Here is an 18,316-nt window from a genome sequence, read left to right as displayed (position 1 = left end):
CACTGAATCATGCTAGCATAGGGGAAGAGGCTGCGGTGGGAGCTCTCTAGGAGCTGCTGGTGGTCTTCACCCCCCTGTCAGCAGCAGGGCTGTCCCCCAGAAAATGGGCTGTCAAAGCCGGGCTGCGCCTGCTGGCAACTTCCAGTGCTCACATAAAACAAGGCGATTTTTATAGGCATATAGCAGATTTTGGAGCGAGAAGGGGGAAGGGGATCAGAGGCAAGCTTTTAACTATTGCAGCTCGTGTGCAGTGATTGAGATGGCGAAATTTCTTTCAACAGCTCTAGCAGCTGTGGTTTGCAATTGCGATCTTGCCAGCCACATGCTTTCAAGCATCATGAATGTCCCCAAAAGACAGGTAGGTGGCTTCTTGGAGGGGTTTTTTAATTGTTCACAGTTGTTTGTTTCCTTCTGTCTCCTGGGCTTTCATGGTTTTAAAGCTTACTTCTTGACCAGCAGGGTTGGGTACAAACCTTTTTTTAAAAAAGACCCTTTTGAAAAGACTAAAGCAGATATTCTCATGCAATTATACGATTTCAGAGCTGAGGTTTTAAGAAAAAAACAAACAGACAATGAGCTATTGCAGTGAACTGTTAGCAATGCTGGGGTTTGGTTCTGGAAGGGGCCTGGTATGGGGGAGAAGAAATCTTCCTCTGCCAGTGAAATCTCGGTTGCTACAAATAAGCAAATTCTATCATTCAGCCCCAAAAATTCTCAGCCTGCAAACATGCGCGTTAACTTGCTGCCCTGCTGCGAAGCTCTGCGTCTTCCCTCCTCCCACCCACCGGCTGTCTCTCTGGTACATCTCCCATCCTTTCTTCTGAGCCTGCTTCAGCAAAGGATGCTCTTCCTCCAAAAGAGCTTCCCCCAAACACTCTCCTCCTCTCCGCTAAGAAATAGTCTCTGAGGATCGGTCGCTTATCAAACCCGCTGTTTCCCCGGCCTGTTGTTATCCAGTCTTTTATTTTCACTCAGTCCCTGAGCAGGCTGCCTTTCATTCCTCATCTGCAGAGAGAGATGTATTTGAGCAAACTTTTGTTAGCAAGTCAGGTTTCTGCCTGCATTGGTGATCCCTTGACAGCAAGGTTAGTGGATGTTAAGACAGGCTAACTAATGGGAACACTGGGGACAAAACCAATGGATTTACTAAATGAAGCAGAAAATCCTACTATTTTCTTTACTGTCCCTGCTGGAAAATATTTGCCTGCTCTCCTCCCAACTTGTATCAAAAACCTTGCAGGAAATAAAACTGTTCAAACCTATTTTTTCTGGTTGCAATAGTTTCTAACAGGTCCAAACACTGGCCAGCAGCAGCCACTTCTTCTTCCTCCCTCCACATCTGCCATGGCAGGGTTTTACCACCCATCCTTGATAAAGTTTTTTTCTCCCTCTTCTCTGATCCACCTCAGGTTCTCCACCATGAGAAATGCCTTGCCCTCTTGCCATCAGCCTTCTCCCAGACGTAGTTGGGGCAGAGCAAAAGACTAGATAATATCCGTGGGGAAATCTTGCACTCCCTGTGGCTCCTTTTCCCAGGGCTCTCTGGGATTACCTTGCCAACTTGTGTGACCCCCACAGGCCATCAAATTTTTCCAGTACTTGCAGGAGGAGAATTGGAAAGTTCATTTTAAAGGGAAAGCGGTGGGATGGCTCACTCCCTGTGTGCTTCTTCCTCTGCAAAAGAAGCCATATGGCAGTGCTTAACCGCACTTACCGTGCTGGAATTACTTGGCCTTCTGGTTTTTTTCTCCAAGACTGCCCAACTGTGCAATTGCCACCAAGCTGCCACCTGCCTGCCTGGCAAATGCTGCCCCGCTCCCTGGGCTCCAGCCTTCTGCAGGCAGCTCCGTTCCTGGGCGGCTGCAGCCCGAGAGCACGGCCTTCATCTCACCTCAGGTCTTACCGATCTCACCCCGTCTGCATTAACCCCACCAACATTTAGGCTCATCTGCTGTCCCTGAGGATACTAGACCAAAACCAAACAAATTTGGCCACAAAAAACTCTGAAAATTCCCTTTGCCTACACTTGCTGCTTGCAGCTTGCAAGTTTTGCGATGCCTGTTTTCTGATTGCTTTAAGATGTGAAGACACAGGCACTGGGCGAGGCAATTCGGGCAGCTTTGCCGGTGAAACATCCCACGTGTGCACTGAAGCGCTGCTCGGGGCAAACCAGGGCTCGGCACCTCATTGCTAACGGGCCAGGCTGAGGGCTTGAGGCGAGGGTAGCTCCTAGGGCAGAAGCCACACAGTGTCACAGGCAGGCAGTCACTATCACAGGAAGGCTTAGGAACATTTTACAGGGCTGCTACTCCTTTACAACCTGCTGCGCCTGGGATTTCGGGTGGTCTAGCTTTGCGTGACCTTCCACAGGGCCATCAGGTAGGCAGGCGTGTTGCTGCTGGTACCCTCCAAGCCCCCAGTCTCCCCCATAAGCTGTTCTGTAAAGCAGCATTTTGGGCCAGCTGCTTCTCGTCCTTCTCAGACCCCATCATGCTTAAATGGTACTCTTGTTGTGTACCATTTGGGACAGGAGGCTTGGGAATTGTTTTTCCCCTATGTCTGTCTGGCATCTACTCTCTGCAAACTGAGTGAAGTCACAGGTAGAAAAAGCCAACACAAAAAGCCAACAAACCTGATCATGAGTTTAGGGGAACATCAATGTCTGTTGCTTCCACGCTGTGTTGCATCACACCTGATGCCCACACCCTAACTCAAACCGTGCCAGCTCTGCCATAAAGGTTTCCTGTGGGAAGAAATCATGACTTGAGAAAACATCCCTTCTTGGAGCAAGAAACTCTCCTTTGAACACAAGTCAGTGCTAGATGTGAGGTTTCGGTGCTCGGGGCTGGTCCTGTGTGCCAGGACCCCAGCAGAGCCCCCCACCGAGTGCTCCCCATCCGCTCCCAGCGCGGAGGTGACATTCCCACACAACCCTGCCAGCCCAATTAGCAACACAGCGCTTTGGTGTGGGCTGAACGCTGGGCTCTCATCTGTGCTGGGAGGACATCAAAGTGACCACGAGGGTCCTGGCAGCCCTGGTTAGCAGCTGGTCAGCGAGAAGCTGCTCTTCTCATTTAGGTCACTTCTTGAAGCCAGGTGTATTGAGAGGAGAGCTGGTGGGGGACCAGCTTTGGCACCTGTCCCCCTTCCTGCCTCTCCATCAGAGCCACGTGAAGAGCAGCTAGATCCAACGGGGTGATGTTCATAGACCTCAGTAGCTGGAAACCACAGCAAAGCCGAGCCCAATCTGCTTTGAAAGTAAATGCAAAACCAGAAAACACTGTAGAGGAAGCCAGACTGGTGTTAAATCACAACAGCAGGTATCTGCCTTATGATCTTGTCCGCAACAGTGTTGACAATACAATCCAGATCTCTGCTTTTCTATCAAAGAGAAGAAAGCTGGGAGGCTATTCAGCACTACAACCCAAGCAGGGAACAGAGTCTGGGACCCTCCTGCTGTGCCGGGCGGGCTGGTGGGGGAAAGCCATATCCACTAGAAATACAGATTTTACATGGGTGAGTTAAAACAGTGCTAAGGTTTTCTATTAAAAAATATGTTTGGTATCAAACTCAATATAGTTGGAAGGTGAGGCTCACTTCAGTCCTGGGAAAGAAGATCCATGGTGGGTTTATCTGCAGCTTAAACAGATCACTTTACAAGTTAATCCAGGTCCACTGTCCTAGGGCACCCAGCCCTTGATTACTGACAAGACCAGGGTTGTTTGGCTCTGATGTGCTGCTGTGTCAGTCCAGGCTCTGCCTCGGTGTCTGACGCACCCTCTCTGCTTGGTGCCTGCAGCAGAGAAAGCGGCCCTGGTGCCCGTGTTGGTAACGCAGGCGGACCAGGCTGGACCTGGCAGAGAAGGGAGAGAAGAACAGCAGCTTGAACACCAGCTCAGCTGTTAATAAATTGCCTCCAGCAGCATTCATCCTGCAAAATACTCCATCTGCAAGCTCATGCAAGCTTAGCTGGAGAGGAGGGTGTGACTTGTGCTAGCTTGAATCCATCCAGCTCCACACAGGGGGACCAGAAGCGTGCGCTACACAGCTCCAGCACAGCAAACTCCCTTTTTTCTGGGCTTTGCTTGTATAGTTTGATTACCAGGGCTAATAATTCCTGCCCCAGACTTGCAGAGGGGCCACAAGTAGGCACACGGTCAGACCACCCAAAGGGAAAGGAGGAGCCACTACGGGGTTGCTAGCACCCAGCTCTCCAAAAAGGTAGCGTTTCAGCAATGTTGTGCAGAATTTCTGCCAAACACCGACAGTGTGCAGCACGCCACAGGATCAGGGGCTGCTTCATAGGCAGTGCAAAAAGAGCACCCATTAATTTGACTTGCTTTGCAAAAAGTTTTATTTTTAGTGCTTGTGAGTGGTGCCAGATTGGCAACATTATAAATAGAAGACGTCTATTTATCCTACAGTCTAGGTACTGCAGTGCTAAGTCAGTTTTACGACCTCAATAAATCCAGATTAGGTGCTCTCAAGGATGTGTCACCATAGAAATAACATTTCCTCTTTACATTCATATGCACGGCTAGGGGGATGGCTTATGCCAAGGGGGGGTGCTGCCCTCATAAGCCAGCCTGATGCTTTCTGATCTGTCTTGATGCGATACAGGCTGACATGCAAACAAGATTGTGGATCCCAGCTTCAGATCTTTGAGCCTTATCTAAAAGGTGATTACATACCTTGCATTTTGGCGTGAAAAGCCTACGGCAACGCTGGCAGGTGAGGGTCTGCCTTGATGCCCAAGACAGGGAACATCACGCTCTGTCCCTGAATGGTGGCCAGATGCTACTCTGTGCAGGGTTCAGCTGGCTGATGAAATTGGGGTGTCCTTGCCCACATCAGCCGCACCCACAGTGACACAACACCAGGGCTAGGAGTGAGAATAGCTTGCTGCTCTGCAAAGGTGCAAAAAAGGGAGACAGCAGGAGAGTCAGTCCTATTTGGTAGAATAAACTTACAGCCTATTGCTAAGATGTTGCTTTTCTACCAAGCTGACTGTCAATAACTGTTAAAATGCCAAAATAATTCTTCCCCTCTTAAAAAAAAAGAAAAAAGAAAGTCACCCCCCTCTAATTCCCTTCTATTTCTTTTTTCTTTTCACCAACCGACGCTGCTTCATTAAATCTGTGGCGTTATGTCAATTCCCAGCACGACAAGCATTTTCTAGTGGTCACCCACCTCCCTCTTTGAACAGGCTGTGCTGCTCCCGGAGACAGGGGATGCTGAACAGCTCCAGCAGTAGGTAAATGCACCTCCTGCAAAGACTAGCATTTCAGGATGCCTGCTCCAAAAAGTGCCACCTAGCTCCGTATGCGTTCATTTGAGCCTGTGCAAAAAAACCACCCATGCTGCATGCCTGACGACTGAGCTGCAGTCTCTCTGGAGGCAGAGCCCACGGGATATTCACCAGGAAAACATCCACCAGGACTCTTCAACAAAACCCGGGATGTCAGATCCTTCTGTGCTGCTGTGCGACGGGAGGCCAGAAAAATCCAGAGCTGGGTGGAACAAGGGACCCTACGAAGGAGACTCTACAGACTCACGCCCACATGGCATTGCTGTGGAAGCTGGAGGGGTTTCTTTGCCTGGTTGCACAAACCTCGATTACAGTTTCTCTGCTTTTCTCCTACAACTGAAAACCATCTGCTGTGTGAGTTTGTAGAGGCAGCCTCTGCTGCCGGGAGCACGCAGCTCCATGGCACCGCATCCTGCCTGCTTCCTTGCGGTGCTGCAGGGAGAGAGGGAGCCCGACCAGCTGCGCCACGCCGGTACCCACACTCGCAGCGTAGGAAGCTGGCTTCTGCTCCTGAATGCTTTGAGGATCACCAGATGCCTCTCCCTTTCCCTTGATCCCTTTGCCAAAGATTTCCCATCTCGCCGTGGACACCCGCTGTCTGCTCTGCAGTGGTCTTCCTCTAGGCTCTCCTCTGCTGCCTACTGCCAGCAACCAGGGAAGAGCAAGGGGGAGAGGACTGGTAGTCAAGTTACCCTGAAATTACCTTGAATTAACTTGAAGTCAAGTCTTCAAGTTACCCTGAAATTACCTAGTTCCCTACCCGGGAACGGGCCTGTCAGGCTGCTTTGGTCTCTGCAGTTTCCACTGGGAGCCCAGAGAGCAAATACACTGCGAAGCCGAGCGTATCAAAGAGCATATAAATTACAGCAGCTGTAGGTTTCTGATCCTTTCATTCTCTTGTGAGATTTTTTTTTATAGTTTCAAAAGCTGGAAGCCTGCATGAGTACAAGCTACTTGGCTCAGACACAACATTTTGCCTGGGCAGCTGCTTGGCACGAGGAGGTAGGGCGCTGCTTTTGGGAGGCACCGCGCTGCCTGCCTGCCCCAGCTGCTGGCGAGAGCTTGCTTGTCCTCCTCACTTTACCTAGAAGGGGGGTCTGGAGGGCAGGCAAGTGGAGAGAGGGTGCTTCAAGCTTACCAGAGCCCACCAAAAGTAAGAAAAGATGGTTGTGGAGCGGAATAATCCTTACCCATTTGCTCAGATAGCTTTAACGTCTGGGTCTGGAACGGCTGCTAGAGAAGCTGGTCTTGTATTGGCCTTTATGTGCATGGGAGTGGAAGCAAAATGCAAAATGAGACAGGGTGTGAGGAAAAGGAAATTAAAAAAAAAAAGTACTTGTCTACAGCAAGATGAGAAAAAATAAACCACGTCTTGGTAGGAGTGTTATTTGCTAGACATTGCTGTCTGATTTTAGAGTCACAAGCTTGAACACTAAAACCGCCACGGAGTCATCACGGATCATCGTGGAGTTGCAAACCCAGCCTGCGCTGCTAAATGAGGATTTCAGTGAACTTCCCAATATTCACGAGTGGCACTGCATAACTCGCGTGCCAGGTTGGGATGAGAAGTCATCGCGATTGCTGTAAGGCACGTAGGCACTGGAGCTCCCTGACAGGTGACGATCCCATTTCACGGCAGCTCTTGAGGTTTCAAAATGAGTTGCCTCTGCCTGAAATGAAAGCAGCATCTTTCAGGTGTTTAAAAAAAAAAATAATGGAATTTTGTTGAAATGTCTATTTTAGGATTAAAATCCAAAGCCTTTTCAGGACAGAGGAGATATTGTACTGCACAAGGCACTGGCTGGGAGGATGAGACACCCTGGTGCTCATCTCCGCTCCCCTGGAGGCACGGGCGTAGTTTGCTTCCCCAGTAGGTGTGAACACCCCAAGCTCAGCAGGAACACCCCTGTGGCTACAGTGCCACTGAGCCAGAGAGGCAGCACGGGGCTTGACATGTAGCTCCTCCATGCTTCTAACTTGGAGAGGGAAGAAGTGGAATAAAGAGTTGAACTCACCCAAATGAAGCTATTAAGGATTTGGCAGGAGTACCAGGCGTCCCGTAGCTTGCTAGCACCCCCATCTGGTCTGTCATCACTGGCTCCCCTTCCAACCCAAAGCCAACTCCCAGGGACACGCTGGCTCCTGCCAAGGCAACAGCTTGCGCCTTGAACGTCCCAGCTCTGGCCTCCTCTGCCTGCAGACAGCTCTCCTCCTGTTTGCTCCTGACATGAAGAGCCTTTCACCAGAAGATATAGAGATGAGTCTTTTGTTCATTTTCTATGAACTCTATCTGAGTTGAAGTGACTTGTGCCTGCAGTGGTCTCCTGGACAGCAGGAAGCCCCAGCTCCTGATGGCGGGCAGCAGACCCCCCAGCTCTGGGGGGTCTGGACCATATTTTGCCCATCCAAGGACAAGCAGGGCACTCGGCAGCAGTGCCTGTCCCTCTGGTTCCTGCTACCCCCTGCACAGAGCAGAGCTCCCAGACTCACACTGGAGTGCTCCAGAGGAGGAACAAGCAGGCTGGAAACCTGACAGCTAGTTGATCGCGTTGGCTTCGCTTGGATCTCTTCATAAGCTGCCAGCTCAGCTAGACAGAAGGCTGCTTTCCTGTTTATTTAATAATTAAAGTGAAAGGCATCTTCTGGGAAGCCTATTTTTCCCATTTACCAAATGAGGTTACAATATTCAGCTGTTTGCCTAAAGATTTACGCCATGCTGCTCACCGCAGTAGCAGAGCCTAGATGGAGTCGGGAGTGGATACAAGGTCTTGCCAAAGGAAACAAGACATATAATTCACCATCTACGTGTGATGTTACAACAGGCTGCACGTAGGAAGGCAGCCGTTTCCCTTCTGCTGCGCCCAGCAGCGCATGGCATGAAGCCTCCATAATCCCGTGTCCATCCCAGGACTCCCTTCCTGGGTTAGTACCCTCAAGAGGTAGTTGGGGCTCTCTGCTCCACTGGTCCTTCATCGCCGGGGCTGAGGACCGGCAACCTGGAGGAACGAAGCACACAACCCCAGGCAGCACAACCCATGGTTCCTGCTGTGGAACGTCTTAATGCTTTCATTCTCATTGCAGAGAGAAGCTTAAGGGAAAAGTGCTCACGTGCCTCTTTCAAATTAGAAGCAAGGACAGAGACGGGGAATGCTGTGGTTTTGAAGATTCAGCCTCCCACATGCTTTCTGGGCATATAGTGCTGGCAGTGCCGGGTGGGCTCCTCTTAAACACGGCACTTGCTGCGCCCCGCCTGAAGATGTGCACTGCACTTAGCCCCACAGCATGCTCCAGCCACAGTCACAGTTTTGGATTAAACAGCATCGTTACAAAATGCTGCATGGTGAAGGCGGAAACATTTCATGCGTGGTGGCTGAGGTTTGATGGACTTCTGCCAAGGCAGGGAAGGACATCCTGCAAGGTCTCTAGGAACACTGCGTAGTCGGCAGCTGAGGACCTTCATCAGAAACTTTGCTTATGTCAGAGACAGCCCCGAACCCGAGTTGCAGAGCAGCATTGCTTCCTACCATATGGAAAACACAATTTTTTCCACTCTTCTCTACTGTAACTTGTTTCAAGGCTAGCTCTCCCATTGCACTGACCACGAACTAACTGCAAAATTACTCCCTCCCGCTCTGAGTTGTCATATTCTAAGCAAAACTCATCAAGCAAATTATACTATCAGCCAGCACAAAAGGAAGACCTGCTCTAGCACCAGCTCCTCAGCCAGGGTAAGTAAGTCAGCAGAGTTCAAATCGATATGAAACCCTATAATACATTTATTGCATTCTTCAGTGGAAAGACACCCCCTTCAGTGGAAAGACACTCCAGACCCGTGTTTCCTGCACTACAGACGTGCACTGGCACAGGCAGAAACGCTTACAGTGTAGAAGAGCACCTTGTTCCACCTGGTCCCGCAGAGCCTGGGGAACACCTTGGTTGTGCTCCCACGACTGTCCTGCCCAATGCTGGGGCAAATCCTCTGAGCCATGAGACACAACGCGACACCAGTGAGTGTAGAGCAGCAGAAGGAACGTAGGATCTGTCTTTGCTTTCTGGTTTCTAATACTTGAAGATGGGCTCAAGTCACACACCACAGTCATCTCTCAAGTCGACCACAGGTTATTTTCTTCCGTGGAAGCAAAGTACCTGACAGCCTCTTGCCTCGGTCTCCTGCCACTGCCTATCCCTTGCATAAAACGCACGGGGAAGCTCTCTGCACCCTGCTGAAGAGCAGCTCCTCAAGCACAGCACAGCCCTGATCCCTGGCAAGGTTTCACTCTGCTAACGAGCACACTCAATCAACCCTAGCACCGACACCTGTGCTAGGAGCTGGGAACAGCACCACGTCTAAAGGGACGGTGACCTACAGCCGGCACGGACCACTTTCAAATCCCCCCTCCAAAAATGCCAGTGCATGACTTCATGGTCTGCCTCCAGCTGCATCCGGAGTCTCAGACAGCACAGACGGTCTCAGCACCACGCAGCAGCCGGGGACCTGCCACGGCCATTCAGGGGTATGGCACGGCCGCGGGTGGATGCACGGCTCAGGCATCCCCCTGCCCTCCAAATAGCAAAGCTGGGGCTTCAGTGGGGCCAGGCTTGCAAGAAAGTGCTGACTTTGGCCCCTCCAACTCCATCCTTTGGCAGGTCTCCGTCAAGAGCAGCAGTTCAGCGTAGCTAAATTGAAGTAACCCTGAGAGTGTGCAGTTTATGTATTTCTAGATCATTAAGCCTTCTCCTAGCGACAGTGTTTAAAAGGCATGATGACGTTTCATTCCCCCCCACCCCCCTTGCTGTTTGGCTCTTGAAAATTAAAAGATAAGCTTTGTAAATCTCACAGAGAAGAGGGAACTGTCACTTTAGCTTTAGAAGAAAAGCCAGCAAAGAAACAAAATTCTTCTTTTAGCAGAGGAGAAAAAAAATCCATTATTAAAGGCTTAGAGACAAAGGCTCTCAACACAATTAAAGGCAAACCTAAGCCTTTGAAAGCAGAGGGCATGACATTGGAATACACACAAGAGGTAGAGATGAAAGCCTCCATTGTAGCACTGTCGAAAAAGTAAAAAAAAAAAAAAGTTTCAGTGGATGCATTTGCCTAAACCAAACTAGATGAGAAGCCTTCTAGAAAAGGGCTGGAGTCTTCCCCTGTGTTTGCACAATGCCAAGAGCCACTGGGCCCAGTCTTAATTAGGATCCTGGGGCGTTACTAGAATAACTTGGGGAGAGAGGGTCACAACATTCATTAATTGGAAAGAAAACAGGGCTCCAATATTTTCTGTGGGAAATTTTCTACCTGGGAAACCTAATCTTTCTTTCCAGCTTGTTGAGCTGTTGCAAAAAATGTTTTGATTTGGCGTTGTCAAGGCATTTGTTTCGCGGGAGAGCTTGCTGAGGACGCGGTGCTGCACTCTGGGCACACAGGTGGCTTTCAGCCCAGCAGTGGTCTGAAGATGTGGCCACCTCCAGAAAGCACTGAGCAGAGTAGTCCTGGCACTCACAGCCTCTAAACTAAGACCACCAGATCCAAGGAAAACCCATGCCTGGGATGTCAGAAACACACCATTGTTGGAGTGCTTCGCTCCTAGCAGGTAGTAAAAGCCACCCCTTGCTCTCAAACCCTATACCTCCAACCAGCAGCACCATGAGCCAAACACTCACCATAATATGCTCCCAACCAGCGTGCAAATGTCAAAGACCCCTCGCTGCCATTCATGAAAGTCCGTGCTGGTAAGGGAGGCCACCACCATTCAGTAAAATCACGGTTTTGCCATCCACCCTCTGCTGCAACTGCCCAAAGCCAGGTCTGGCTTGACCCTAAATGGCTGCATCATGCTGGGAAGGTGATAACTTCTGCTATCTTAAGACTGTGTCTTCTCTAAGAGGCTCAGAATTCTTTATAAGAGGGCAGCTCCCTCTCTGTGGTTCAGCGTGGGCTATAACAGCTCACGTGGCTCTGGAGGGGGATGCTCCTACACACGTGGCAGATGTTTTCCCCTGTCCAGTGTGCCAACATGGGCAGCCTACATTTTTATTAATGCCGGTTTTAATCTAGGGCTCTGCAGGAAGGGCAAAAAATACTTTATACCAAAATTCAGCATCATTATTGTGAGGTTAGAGATGGAGACAATAGGGTAAGGATGGTGCCCAAGGTCACTCAGAGAGCTGCTGATAGGAGCTGAGTGTGCAGAACATTTCACAGTTTGTCTTCTTTGCTCACATGGGGGGCTGTGCTGGCATCTTTTCCCCTCATGGGAGGAAAGGTCTATCATTACAGCTAGCTGATGGTTTAATCCTCTTTTAATTCTCCTCTCCAGGGATGCTCCTGTGATAGGTGATCCTGGTTTGGGATGACTTGGGTTCCTTCTACACAGGGTAGAAAGACAATAGAAGGTGGGAGCTGTACCAGGCATGCTTACCTCCTGCCCGTAGCCAGAGGATGGCCCTTGTGATGGTGGTGAGACCTCGGAGAGCTGCAAGGAGCTGTTCCAGAGGCTGCCACCTTTCCAAGCCCAAACTGGGAGGATCCATCCTTCCACTGAGTCTGCCATCTGCTCTGAAAACCCCTGAGAGTTTAGCCATTAATGTCAACTCATAGCACAATCTCCAATGAAACCAGTTTTCTGTTTGCAAGGAAAAAGGCAACTTCTTCCACTTAGGGCATCAAGCAGCTTTCTGCCGATATTGGCTGCATTTGTCAGATACAAACTAGGTGACTACGAGCTGAAGAATTATCTTGCTACTTGTCCCCCTATAGCCCAGATTTCCTGCTCATCTTTGTCTATGGCAAACTGGAGCCCTCTTTGTTTAAGGATACTTGTCCATCATGAACAACTAAACAATTAAGCTAGGCATCCTCTGCTATCCAGCCACAGATACAAAAGCAGATAAAAGACAGACTAATTCACTGTCCTCCACTCTGAAAATAAAAGCAGGGTCCATGGACAGTTTTAGCTTCTTTTTTTTGTATGTTTTCCATTGGTTGGCTTTGTCACCAAGGAGACCGAATTCCTACACTCGCTGTTTTAGACATTTGCCGGAACATAAATCCACGCTCCTGTGCCAATGGCCATCACAGCATAATTACATAAGCTACGTGTTGTGCTCGTGAGCTATAGCTTTGCTCACTGTATGTGGGATCGGCCGGGTGGTTATGTCCACCCAAAGAGGAAAACAACGTCCTTCGGGTCTGCATTAAGCCCAAGTCCCTCCTAGCATCGTGGCTAGAAGTCACCTTGAATCTGAAGTTCATGCTGCGTGTTCTTCGTGCCCACGTAGAAAGTCCTGCATAAGACACACCAGCGCATTACAGAAAGGAAAATAAATTCTGGTGTGCTTCTGCAACAGCAGCTGAGGCACAAATTCAGAAAGTACCAGCATAACCAGGCCACTTGGGTTCCGGTCCTTGATGAGCAGCAATGGGCTGTCCATACACACTAATCCTGCTCTCCCCCTGATTTTTTTCCCTCCTCCCTCTCAACACTGCTCCTGAGAGTGAGATCGGTTTCCAGAGCACTAAACAGCAGCACCATTTGATGGTGTTAATGGGAATTCTGTGCCCAGGACGCCTTTCAGAGCGCACACTCGCCGAGTTTATACCGAGTCCCCCGGGACACAGACTGTCTCATGTTGTTTGTGCGATGCCTGTCACACTGGCCTCCATCTCCATAGCAATCCACAGAAGCAAATACCTGACCAGAAAAATGTGAGGCAGAGCTCCTGCTCATCTCAGCAGGACAACGATACGGGCCAGGCAAGGCAACGTTCACTGCAGGCTGTTCAACTCGGCTGGGGCGATGCAGTAGATAACTGGGTCAATGGCCATGGGTCAAAGATGCCATCAGGGCTTTCACAGCTGTGAAATCTCAATGCAAGGCAAGCCCATGTCAGGTCACTTATATAAATGGTTACCTAATGATGCGTCTCCCTGTATCTGCATCAGAGGGAACCGATATGCAGAAGAGTCGGCTCCGGTAACACGTTGTGGAAGCCGTGTCGAGAGAAATTTGCAATCCTGAATGCTGAAGGCTTCAGAGGTGAACGTGCTGCCTCTCTCAGCCTCCATAGACTGGCCCAGAGGAGCATCCGTGAGAAAGCCAGGCAGCGAGCTGTTGTGCTGCTCAGACAGACAGACTGACCCCCCCCATATGCCCCACGGTGTCTCTAGATTTGACCCGCTAACCTTTCAAAACACAGTCTAAACGCATCTGGTCTTCAGGGCTGATTTTTTAACATCAGCCCCCATACTATTCTTTTCTAGAATCAGCAACAAAACTGTTTCTCAAAGCAACAGCTGTTTTACATGATCTTATTTTCAAGCCAGCTCCTTAACAGATACTCCCCTCCCCTCCCCTCCTCCCCTCCAATTTTAGCTGTGTTACTGCTCCATCTGGTCCCCCTGTGCTTGGAGGAATGCCAGTACCTCCTAGGAAAAAAAGGGTCTCTGCAGTTTGGGATTGTTGGGATAACGTGAGCAGGCAGCGGCAGCATCTGCATTCATTTCCAGTTCTGATTCTGGACCATCTCAGGAGGTTTCGAGCAGCTCTGAGGCTGAGCTCTTTCTACTGCCCAGTGAAGGTGGTCTCCATGGCCGTGCAGCGTGGACGAGACAACTGCATGTTGTGTCTGAGGATCTCCATTTCCCCATGGGCCAGTCTGAGGTACAGGGGGGCTGACATCTACAGCAAAGATACAAGCTAAGTACGTGACAGTGTATGGAAAAACCATTCTGCTGGGGTTTTAGCCTGTTTGCTGACTTGAGGCATTCCTTCCCTTTTGCTCTTCTCCCAAAAGAAATGAAATATAGAAACTTCTAAAGAGGCTGATGAAGGTAGGGGGAAGTCCTGCGATACTTCTCCATAATCCATGTGGTGTTTTTGTTCCTCGGTCATGCAGTACCTGAGCAGAAATCTCCCATCTCGATATGTGCTGTTCACTCTGGATGTGTTTCTTGCCTGTTGAATGGAGGAGATGCACCGCACCAGCTCCGGTTTCCGGCTCCATCCTGGTCCTGAGCCCTGTCGAATGCAGCAGCATCGCTTTCTTTGAGGAGTGGGAAAGAGGGGACACGTCGTTCCTGGCTAAACATTTTCTTTCTTGCTTGCTTTCTCAGGTCTCAGAGCCTTGCTAGGGGAAATCCACAAGAGTTAGAAGCCTACATTTCAGAGCTGTCAGACCAGACAAGCATCCTGGAAAACATGAGGAAGCCTGGTCCAGGATGAAGTAAAGGCTCTCAGGCACTTCACATTGTTGCTGGTACATTTGAGGAAAAGTTTCTTTGTTTTAAGGACAATAGCTTGCTTGCCTCCAGGGATCCTAGTGTGGGCTCCTTTCTTGCCTAGTGTTCCAGCCCAGGAACAAAAAACAAAGAACAAATTGAGGAAAGCAACGACAAGCAACCCCAGGAAAGGGTGGGTTTGTGCTCCCCTGAGCTCGGGCTTTGTTAGGGTCTCAAGGGAGGTGTCAGGTCCTGGCAAGGGGGCTTTTTCCTGTCGATATCAGCCGCCTCTTCCCCTAACCCACACAGGTCCAGCCTGCCAGGCAGCAAACCCATCGTAGAGACCGATAGCCCCCTGTACTGCCTTGGCAGCCTGCGCTGGGGATGGGTTTGCTTGTTCACAGGCCATAGGTTGATGAGACCCATATGGGAGAGGGCTGCAAAATACACAGAGCTCAGGACAGTCCCAGGGAGCTGCATCCCCAAAAGCAGGCGTGAGCAAGCTCAGCTTGCCTCTCCTCTGCACGCCGCTGCGTCCACCGCTCCCACGAGCGGGCTGTCTTCGTCCAGCTCCTGTCCTTGGCTGCCTAATCAAAGGAGACAGCAAAGAGACTCACGCTGACAGGCATCCTCCTGAGAGCATGGCCGTGCCTGCAAGGGAAGCGTCTCTGCAGCGGGCAACGCAGCAGCTGAGCACTTCTGAGCTTGGGGAAGGCAGGCGCTGCCCAGGCAGGTGAGGAGGCAGCTGGCTTATGCCTGCGCCACGCCATCTTCCCAGGGGTGACCTCCTGCAGCAGGCAAGAGATTTTGTCATTGAGATTAGCTCAGCCCAGAAAGGTCTCAGCCAGGTTCATTCAAAAGCAGAAGGAAGCCTAGGTACTTCCTAAGACCAACATAGCTGGAAAAGGATTATCTTCTGCTTAGAAACACACAGTCACGCAAGTTACTCTTTTCTTTAAAAGCAATATCCCTCCCCAACCCTGCCCCACTCTGCACGCACACACATTTTTAGGTCCAGTTTAAAGGGATTCTGTATGAAGTGCACAAATCATGGTCATCAGCAGGGCCTCGGATCCCCTGCGCCTCCCCACCCCAGCACTGGGGCTCAGCGCAGGGATTCACAGAGCTCCAGGTCTTTAATCCATGCACAAATTGGCCTTTAAATAAATTCACCTGGCTTTGCTTTTCCAGGCTCTGGACAGACATGGAGCCAGGCTGCAGAAGGCAGTTGAAAATCTTTTACCTGTTAGGAAAGATTAATAGCCCAGAAAAAGCCTTTTCTTGGAGATATCCAGTCCAGGAAACAGGAATGGAGGAGCTTAGACAGCCAGAGTATAAATACGTGGGTGAAACATGACAGAGAGAGATGAATGGTTATATTTACAAAATCTGGTTGCGTGGTGAGAAATCCATGGCTCCAGATGCTAAATTCACGCTCTGATCTCGATGGCCAGACCCACAGCCTGCTGAAGGGAACAAAGAGGCTCATATTCCCTTCCACAAGCCTTGGATCAGAGATTAAGTTAACAGCCCTCTGCAACACTGATAATTGTTCGTGGGGAGTCAATGAAAATTAGTTGGACGCTAGGAAGCTTTAGTTATGATGCCTTTCTCCAAGAGAGGAAAAGCATCTGCCTAGTTTGGGACTCCCGTGTCCTTCATTGCCACCAGTCCAGTTTAGCTGAGTTCAAGGCACAAGTTATGCCTGGTCAGCCATGCTGCCGTCACCTGGACCTCTGCTTCGCTCCGCAAGTATGCTCCCTCCCACCCAGCACACGTGTCAAATCCATCACGACAGAGCTATTTTCCAAGTGCCAACACTTTTGTCCCCAGTTCACATGCACAGTGCTCTACTAAATTTCAGCCGGCATAGTCTCCACGGCTAAGCAACAGCAGAGTCAGAGGCTGTTACACTCCACCTGCTTCCCCAATAACCACTCCAAGCAGTCATTTCTGAGGACTTTTGGCTTGGACTATTGTATTTCTTCAACATCCGTATTCCTCCATCATCTCAATAGCAGCATTACCTGTTGGGTGTTTTTGTTTGGTTGGTTGGGGTTTTTTTTGCATTTTGTCTCAGACATCTCTGCTGATGGAGAGCTATTGGAGAGGCTGGTGTCTCTCTAGCAGACTCACCTTTTTCCTGGGTACCCTCACCGGAGTGAGCTGTTGTTTTAGCGAGACAACAGACTTACCATGGACCCAAGTGTATCAGGGTACGAGCTGGCTCTCAAGAGCGGATCACGCTGCCCATGTACAGACAGCACTGGCGCAAGATGCTGGAAGTGACTCGGCTGCTTCCCCTTTTACACCTCAGAAGCTACCTAAAAAACTCTTCGCTTCTGTCAAACTCTCTTCTTTCCTCCCTCTGCCCTTCTCAGCTGGTAATTGGCATGCCTCATCCTTCTGTCATCAAGATCCCTCCTTTATCCAGCACCAGTCACTTTGATCTGTCCTTTATGGTCTCCCTGGAAAGTATTCATTTCCCCAGATGCTCCCTCCTTGTCCTACCTTGGTGGGGGGAATTGATCCTTCTCTTCCTCCACCGGCTCCATGGGTCAAACCTTGATTCTCGCCCATGGAGCTGCTTCTGCTCAGGTGCACGGGGAGGCCGAAGGGGCAGAGCTGAGAGCATCTCCTGCGCACACGCAGCAGTGCTGAGGGTTCACAGGCGGACGCATGCCAGCACCACCCCTCCACGAGGAGGGGCGATGAGCCCTGTTTGGGCTCCTGTTGGCTCTGCAGCTTCTCTGGACTCCAAATAGTGTCAAAAAAAGGAAATGCATGCAGTGTACAGGCATATTCCTACACCCATCCCTAGCTAGGAGGTTTGCGTCTGCCTTGCATTCATGGCAGCTCCCTACAGACAGGCTTAGGTCTCGGTCCAGTCGTTGACAATATCAACCCTTAGGTTGTCAGATCACGTGTATCACACAAGTCATTATACCAAGTTCCTGTTGCTGACACCTCACCCCAAAGCATACACCTGCAATGCACTTAGCCTTCACATCATCCGTACCCAGCAGCCACACAAACCACCTGCAGAAATGCAGCCCCAAATCTTGCACATCGGGACCTGCAAGCAACGACGTCAACCAGGGCCACCCTTGCTGCCTGCTGCCTAGCTGTGCAAGGCAGAGCGCTCCTTCCCTTTGAACCACCTCTGAACTTTACTTCTGCTCCACATGAAGCATGACTCATTGATGGATTAGCCCGGATCTGTCACACAGCAAGGCAATACAGCAAAAAAACAAAAGGCCAGTGCAGTTGTGCAGAGACAGACCCCAGCCCGTGGAGCAGGGAAGTAATCCCTTCTCTCTATAGGACCTTGGTAATTGCATCTGGATTGCATTGAGCTTCTGGCAGGCCATTCCCAGAAAGGCTGACAAACCAGAGCAAGCTCAAAGCTGATTAACAACACACAACCGGGGTCTGGAGGGATTGATTTATGTGGAGGGATTCACAGAGTTCAATAAGGCTTGCTCAGCCAAGTTATGATTAAAAGAGATAACAGTCTGGAAATGACTACGGGCTAAAAATCTGATGACCCATCATTGTGGGGCTGCCCAGAGGTTAACCTGAAAGCCTGGAGATAATGAAATATGCCATGTATCAGGGGGAGCCTGCACCAGGCTCGGCCCTGCTGAGGACCAAACACGCATACAGCAGTGCTCACGGGACAGAGCGTGACCCAAGGGGCAAAGCAATACGGCCAAGATGGGGAGGACCCCTTGTACGGTCCCAGAGGGGCTGCATAGCTGCATGAAGCCATCAAGGAAGGAGGATTGCCTTTC

The 18,316-nt window shown here is 50.3% G+C and overlaps 1 long non-coding RNA gene across 10 annotated transcripts in view; it reads right to left on the bottom strand.

Moving 5' to 3' along the window:
* Positions 1-18,316, bottom strand: part of LOC140657603 (uncharacterized) — a 92,822-nt gene that overhangs the window by 41,708 nt on the left and 32,798 nt on the right. For all 10 annotated transcript variants that reach the window (XR_012044395.1, XR_012044397.1, XR_012044404.1 and 7 more), the window contains 4 exons: positions 6,499-6,978; positions 4,692-4,907; positions 3,598-3,853; positions 2,633-2,743 (listed from right to left, as the gene is read on the bottom strand). This is a non-coding gene — a long non-coding RNA (uncharacterized lncRNA). The remainder of the gene's footprint in view (positions 1-2,632; positions 2,744-3,597; positions 3,854-4,691; positions 4,908-6,498; positions 6,979-18,316) is intronic.

The sequence above is a fragment of the Ciconia boyciana genome, chromosome 10, assembly GCF_034638445.1.
Source record: "Ciconia boyciana chromosome 10, ASM3463844v1, whole genome shotgun sequence".
NCBI classification, from domain to species: Eukaryota; Metazoa; Chordata; class Aves; order Ciconiiformes; family Ciconiidae; genus Ciconia; species Ciconia boyciana.
Note: the sequence above shows the minus strand (reverse complement) of the source record. Positions and strands in the feature narration are given on the sequence as shown.